General features: G+C 37.3%; 1 pseudogene; it reads left to right on the top strand.

The window, feature by feature from the left end:
- The first annotated feature begins 206 nt into the window (after positions 1-206).
- On the top strand, positions 207-4,203 carry LOC105795994 (G-type lectin S-receptor-like serine/threonine-protein kinase At2g19130; annotated as a pseudogene).
- Positions 4,204-6,198: the final 1,995 nt, after the last annotated feature.

Here is a 6,198-nt window from a genome sequence, read left to right as displayed (position 1 = left end):
AAACGGAGAGTTATTTTACTTATTTGCTTTATAATCCTGACACCATATCTCGATTTGCTATGGATATTTCAGGGTGTGTAAGGAAGACCAAATTGCAGTGCGACAATGCTAGTGTTGGCAGGGGGGACCAATTCTTAGAAAGCCGCAACACAACTTTCCCTGCACATCCACAAATTACGATAGCTGGTAGCAGCATGTAATGCAAATCAACCTGTCTAAAGAATCGCTCTTGTACTGCTTATGCTTATGAAGACAATCACTGTTCTATTTGGATTGGAGGCCTCTTGAGTCTGAAACAACTTGGACAAGATGATATTACAGGGGAAACTCTGTATATCAAGATGATGGATTCTAATATTTCTAATGAATCTAGTTCCACAAATAGGAAGAGAGTGATTGTTATTGCAATTGCTTTTTCAGTAGGACTACTACTTGTAGGCCTAATGATTCTTGCAATTATGAAAGGGAGGACACAAATATCACTCCAGAACCGGAAGAAGGTCCACTCATGGTCTTTGGATTCAGAGATTTACACAAGGCAACCAAGAAATTCTCTGAAAAAATGGGAAAAAGGAGCCTTTGGAACTGTTTTCAGAGGGACTTTGCCAGATGGAAGTACTATAGCAGTGAAGAAGCTTGAGAGCATCAATCAGGGAGAGAAACAATTTCGTGCAGAAGTCAATACAATTGGGAAGACCAATCATATTAATCTCGTTCGTCTTCGAGGGTTCTGCTTGGAGGGTTCGAGAAAGTTGTTGGTATACGATTTCATGGCAAACAAGATACCAAATTGCCCTTGGTGCAGCAAGAGGACTGGCTTATCTCCATGAGAATTGTGTAAACAGTATCATTTACTGTGACATCAAGCCAGAAAACATTCTTTTAGATGTTGACACTTGTTCAAAATTGGCAGATTTTGGACTAGCAAATCTTCTAGGACGAGAGTTTAGTCGGGTCCTGTCCACCATGAGAGGGACAGTGAGTTATCTGGCACCAGAGTGGATATCAGGAGTGGCTATAACACCCAAAGCTGATGTTTACAGCTTTGGAATGATGCTTTTGGAACTTGTATCAGGAAGGAAAAACTCCGAACAAACAGTTTATGAGGAAGGTACATTCTTTCCACTTTGGGCTGCTAGACAAGAGAACGAAGGCACTTACCTCCTCAAACTCTTAGATAACAGACTGAATGGAGATGCCAATTTAGAAGAACTCTCTAGAACATGTAAACTAGCTTGTTGGTATATCCAAGATAATGAATGTTAGAGTTAATATAGTCAAAGCAGTTGTAATATAGTCAAAACTGTTGTACCGTTGTAAGTCTGTTAGCAGTTAGTCTGTTAGCAGTTAAAGATGATAGCAGTTAGAAAGGTTGCTGTAACGTCTGTCAGCTTCAGCTCTCATGCATGTATAAATACGTGCAACCTGCATGTATTAAGCAGGCTTTTGAATAAGATGTTTCTCTTTAGAGTTTTCTTCTTATAGACACCTCGCTCAGATAAGCTTTTGGTTTGAAAATGCCAACTTTACCCCTTGTTATTCTGGAATGAAGCATTTTGCAGTGCAATATTCTTGATTAATAGATTACCCTCTCAACCCTTAGGTGATATATCCCCATATGAAAAACTTTTTAAAACAAAGCCAAATTATTCTTTCCTTCGAACGTTTGGTTGTCTATGCTTTCCTAATCTGAGACCTTTCAACAAAACAAAATTACAATTTCGATCCACTCCATGTGTTTTTCTTGGCTATTCTCCCTTGCACAAAGGTTACAAATGTAGAGACCCTACAGGCAAAATTTACATTAGCCGTCATGTCACATTTAATGAAGTTATTTTTCCCTATAAAACTTATACCTCAATAGTCAAGCCGTCCATATCTAACACTTCACAAATAAATTCAAAATTGTTTGTCATAAAGCCTAGTCCTGTAGCTCATCATAACACCTCACCTAATATCATTTCTACTAATATTTCTTCAACACCTGTCTCATCTACTCCAACAACTACAATGCCTATTTCACAGCCCACTTATTCAACATTAGCTCACTCACCATCCACCTCACCCATATTACCTACGGCTTTATCACATATACCAACACAACCTTCTTCTTCCACGTTAGCCCAATTACCATCCACTCCATCCATATCACCTTCAGCCTCACCACCTCTTCCAATACAAACCACTCATTCTGTCCCGACAAATACTCATTCCATGATCACAAGGAGTAAAGTTGGCATTTTCAAACCAAAAGCTTATCTGAGCGAGGTGTCTACTTCTTCAAGTGATGTTCCTTCTGACATACATGCTGCAATGAAGTTTGAATGCTGGCAAACGGCAGTACATAGTGAGTTACAAGCCTTGAGTCGTAATAATACATGAACTCTCTGCTCCCTTCCTGAGAATAGACGGCAATCGGGTGTAAGTGGTTGTTTAAAATTAAAAGAAGGTGATGGTTCTATTGACAGGTACAAAGCAAGATTAGTTGCAAAAGGTTTTTCTCAGCATGCAGGGTTTGATTTTCATGATACCTTTAGTCCTGTTGTTCGAGCTTCTACCATTCGGACCATTCTTGCATTAGCAATTATGCAGGGTGGGTTGTGCGTCAAGTTGATATCAACAATGCTTTTCTTAATGGCGAGCTTCGAGGAAATATATATGGAGCAACCACCGGTTTTGAAGTCCCGAATGCCTCCGTCACCACTTGTGTGTAAGTTAAATAAGGCACTTTATGGCTTGCGTCAAGCTCCTCGAGCATGGTTTCAAACGCTCAAACAAGACCTTGTCACCGAGCTTGGCTTCCATGCATCAAAAGCGATTCATCTTTGTTCATTCGGTGTCTCCGAGAATTACATGCTACTAATGGTGTATGTAGATGACATCGTGATCACCGGTAGCGAGAGTCAAGATATAGATGCAATGGTTCGTCGTTTGCATGATAAGTTTGCCCTTAAGGATATGGGAAATCTTAGTTATTTTTTGGGAACTGATGTTCAACGTACGTCCCAAGGAATGTTACTCAGTCAGAAGAAGTACATTACTGAACTGCTACTCAAGTCTGGCATGCTTGGTGCAGCCTCTACACCAACGCCCATGGTCGTTACTCCTAAGTTGGCGATTTCAGATGGAAGCTCTCCCTTTACAGATGTGCATTTGTATCGTAGTACAGTGGGCATGCTTCAATATGTCTGCATTACTAGACCAGATTTATCATTTTGTGTGAACAAACTGAGTCAGTACATGAGCTCTCCTACTGTCACTCATTGGAAAGCTGTAAAACGGGTCTTACGGTACTTGGCTGGCACTATGGATCATGGTTTGTATTTTGAAGCAGGATCGTTGGAACTTGTGTGTTATTCAGATGCTGACTGGGCCTCCTCAATTGAAGATCGACGGTCTACGTCGGGGTATGTGGTGTACTTAGGATCAAATCCAATTACCTGGTGCTCAAAGAAACAGCCTGTGGTATCTGTGTCATCTCTGTGAAGGTAATACCGTAGCCTTGCCAATTGCGTATCTCGAGTTACTATGGATCAAACAACTCTTGGATGAAGTCCGGATTTCTTTGACTAAGCCGCCAATTGTATGGTGTGATAATTCTTCCGCAGCTTCAATTCATCGAAAATCCCACACATCATGCTAGGATGAAGCATGTGGAAATAGATCATCATTTTGTTTGAGAAAAGTTCATCTTTGGAATGTTGCAAGTGAATTTTGTTCCATCTGCTCAACAGATTGTTGATGGTCTCACTAAACCAATACCTCCTAAACTGTTTGTCTCTTTTCGACGTGCTCTTCAAGTTTGTCAAGAAGTGAAATTAGTGATCAAAAGTCTAAAGAAATGTTAAGGGAATGTTAGAGTTAATATAGTCAAAGCGGTTGTAATATAGTCAAAACTGTTGTACCGTTGTAAGTCTCATTAGCGTTAGTCATTAGCGATTAAAGATGATAGCGATTAGAAAGGTTGTTGTAACGTCTGTCAGCTTCAGCTCTCATGCATGTATAAATACGTGCAACCTGCATGTATTAAGCAGGCTTTTGAATAAGATGTTTCTCTTCAGAGTTTTCTTCTTATAATTTCACAATGAAATCCAAAAGCCATCAAAGTGCCAGGTAGTTCAAATCCTAGAAGGGGTTATGGATGTAAGGTTGCCCCCAATTCCACGATTTCTACAAGAAATTAGTAATGATGAGGAGCACTGATTTTTGTTGACTGACTCAACCAAAAGCGTGAGTTCAAAGGCGTAGGGTATGCTTAGTTGTCGCTATTCCAAGTAGAAGTCTTTCATCCTGGAATGATTTCACGAGGCATGGAAACAAAATACTGAAAACACATTCAACATGTTTAATTAAAAAAATTCGAACTCGATTCGATATTTATCGAGTAGAGCTCAAGTTATTGATTGAGCTGCATTCAAACTTGGTAATACTCGGTTTGAATGGTTCGTAAATTTTATCAAACTTTTCATTTTTAATATATTTTTAAATGATTTTTTGTTTCTAAATTTGATAATAACCCTATGCTTAATTATTGTGTCTGACTTCAAGCTCAAATTTTAATAAGAAAGTTAGTAAATAAACTTAATCAAATTCGAACTTAAAAATACTTTTTTTATTTGAGCTCGAGTGACTCAACTCAACTGGATTTCACCCCAAAGTCATTTTTACAAGTTCTAATTTCTTGATAGTAAACTCATGATTTTAAATACAGTGGCTTGTTATAGAGGTGCTCATGGGCCGGACCCATAAAAAATTTTCGGCCCGGGCCCTACCCGGCCCGAAATATGGGCCTAAGATTTTGTCCAAGCCCGGCCCGGGAAAAATCATAAGTCCAGACCCGGCCCGGCCCATTTTTATTTTAAAAATTTTAAAAAATATTTTAAAAATATTTTAAAATTAAAAAAATTAAAAAAAGTATTTTAAAATTAAAAAAAATTAAAAAAGTATGTAAAAATATTTTAAAATTTAAAAATAAATATATTTATTATATCGGGCGGGGGCCCGGCCAAAAAGTGGTGCTGAGGTCTGCCCGTTTTTTAAACGGGCCTCATTTTTTTGCCCAAGCCCATATTTCGGGCCTATATTTTTACCCAAACCCTCCCATATTTCGGGCGGGCCATCGGGCCGCCCGGCCCATGAGCACCTCTAGCTTGTTATGGCTAGCTTGTACTTATAATTATTTACAAGATAAGTATGTATAGTCAGTGTAAACACATTTAACAATATTTGGAATCTAAAAAAAAAATCAAAATTTGAACTAAAAATATTTTCCAAATATATATATTAAAAAAATTCAAGTAAAATTTACTCCTATCGAACGATTAAGAAAAACCAGGCAATTAGTGGAAATCAAACTCATTCAACAAGTGAGAATGAAATAAAAAAATGAAATTGCAGCATTCATAATGACAGATTCAAACAAGAAAAATTGACTACAAATTCACTATGCAGCTTTTTTGGTAGACCAGATATTGGGTTTAGAGTGCTGGGCTTCACCACAGCAGGACCATACATGCCGCCACGCATTCATGTCAGAGTCTTGGTAGCGCCGCCCAGTTTGATTTGGTTTAATGTAAGACAAGACAGGGGGAAATAAAGTCAATTAGGCAGTTGAGTGAATGGTGGGTAAGGTTGCAAATGCAGTCCTGCTGGAACACCTCATTGTTTCGTCATTTAGCATAATCCAAATCTAACAACACGAAAGAAACTTTTTTTCCGGATATATCAAACAAATTAGATTTTGTCCAAGAACTTCATCAACCATCACTATCTCTCAGTCCAGGGCAACAAAGATATCTAATATCATACTAAAATAGCATAAAACCATAAAAAGTAGGCTAATGAATGAATCAATGGTGTTTAAATCATTTTTAACAACATTTTAAAATATCAAAATATAAAAGTTTTAATATGGGATTCACTTATGTTGGTGTAAAAATATATTTTTATATGATTAATATTTTAACAATTCAACTATTATCGATATAATAGTACTCGTCATGTATGTAAATTTTCAAACTAATCAGTATCCCTATCATATCAATTTAAAATAGTGTATATATTAATATTTATTGAACGATTGAATTTTCTTATACAAAATAAATAATTAAAATTTTTTATTTATGTCAAATTTGGCATACATGATTTATATAAATGAATAATTGGATCGTTAAAATATTAATTGTACAAAAATTGTGT

This window comes from Gossypium raimondii, chromosome 3 (assembly GCF_025698545.1).
Source record: "Gossypium raimondii isolate GPD5lz chromosome 3, ASM2569854v1, whole genome shotgun sequence".
NCBI classification, from domain to species: domain Eukaryota; kingdom Viridiplantae; phylum Streptophyta; class Magnoliopsida; order Malvales; family Malvaceae; genus Gossypium; species Gossypium raimondii.
Note: the sequence above shows the minus strand (reverse complement) of the source record. Positions and strands in the feature narration are given on the sequence as shown.